Source organism: Theobroma umbraticum, unplaced genomic scaffold, assembly GCF_002168275.2.
Source record: "Theobroma umbraticum cultivar Fairchild unplaced genomic scaffold, ASM216827v3 scaffold_55.0, whole genome shotgun sequence".
NCBI lineage: Eukaryota > Viridiplantae > Streptophyta > Magnoliopsida > Malvales > Malvaceae > Theobroma > Theobroma umbraticum.
The window spans coordinates 4301196-4302320 of NW_018397270.1; positions in this window are offsets into that span (position 1 = coordinate 4301196).

A 1125-nucleotide genomic window follows, 5' to 3' on the forward strand; every position below is an offset into this window, starting at 1 on the left:
AAAAAACGAGGACTTGAATAAATGACCTACTATTGAGATAAATTTCAAGAAAAAAGAATTCCTTTTAATAAAACAAAAAGTTATCAATGTGCTAACATTTATTGCAAGGACTAGATGCTTGGTATATATGATTTTTTGTAATAGTTTTTTTATGAAGAAAATGAAGCCTAGAAAACTGACTTGCGATTAAGACAATTTCAAGAAAAAGAAATTTCTTTCAGTATAATAATAAGTTATTACCGAGAAAAAAAATAAGTTATTAAAGTTTTATTGTCAATTACTATTAATGAGTAATTATAAATCGGCTTGCATGATTTTTTATTGGATTATGTTAATTATATAAATACATACATATATATATATGTATATATGCATATGTGTAAAGATGTCAATACTTACTTTATATATGTATGATTTTTTTGTAATAATTTTTTATGAAGAAAATGAAACATATATAATTGACCTACTATTAAGTGTGTGTAGAGATGTCAATTCTTTTCTAATTTTGTAAAAATGTATTGTGAATCTAGTCATTACAGTGACATTTGGTGCATCCAATGCAAGTTTCTTTGACTTGAGTTGTATAAGTTTACATTGTCTGCTAATTATAGTGAGAAAATGGATACTTAAGGAAAATTTTACATCTATTTTCATCAATCCAGGATCCCAAAAAATCCAATTTGACAGATGCCAAATATGCAAGATTTGACCCTTCCAAGTTCCATGGTGCTGGCCTATAGCAAAAGACATAGTTCGTGAGGATTTAGGACCACCATGCATGTTTTAGAGTTATATAGTTCGCGAGGATTCATCCCAGAATTGGACACGTGCATCGTTATGGGCCAGTAGCCGGGGAGAAAGCAGGAGCTATGGCCCTCCCACACGAGACCCACGTGATGTTCCTCCATACCTAGCTACCCAGTGATGGCTAGGTACGTTTTATGTAGACCCGACGTTAGCTAGAAAACCAGAATTGCACGTATCACACCGAAAACAAATGGTTGTTATTTTTTGACACTTGTTAAATGTGCAGGATCAATTTCTGAATCTTACACAAGAAAAATGTTTTGGTGTGGTCTATAGTTTATGAAGTGTACTCTTTTAATATCTTTAAGTGTGTGAACT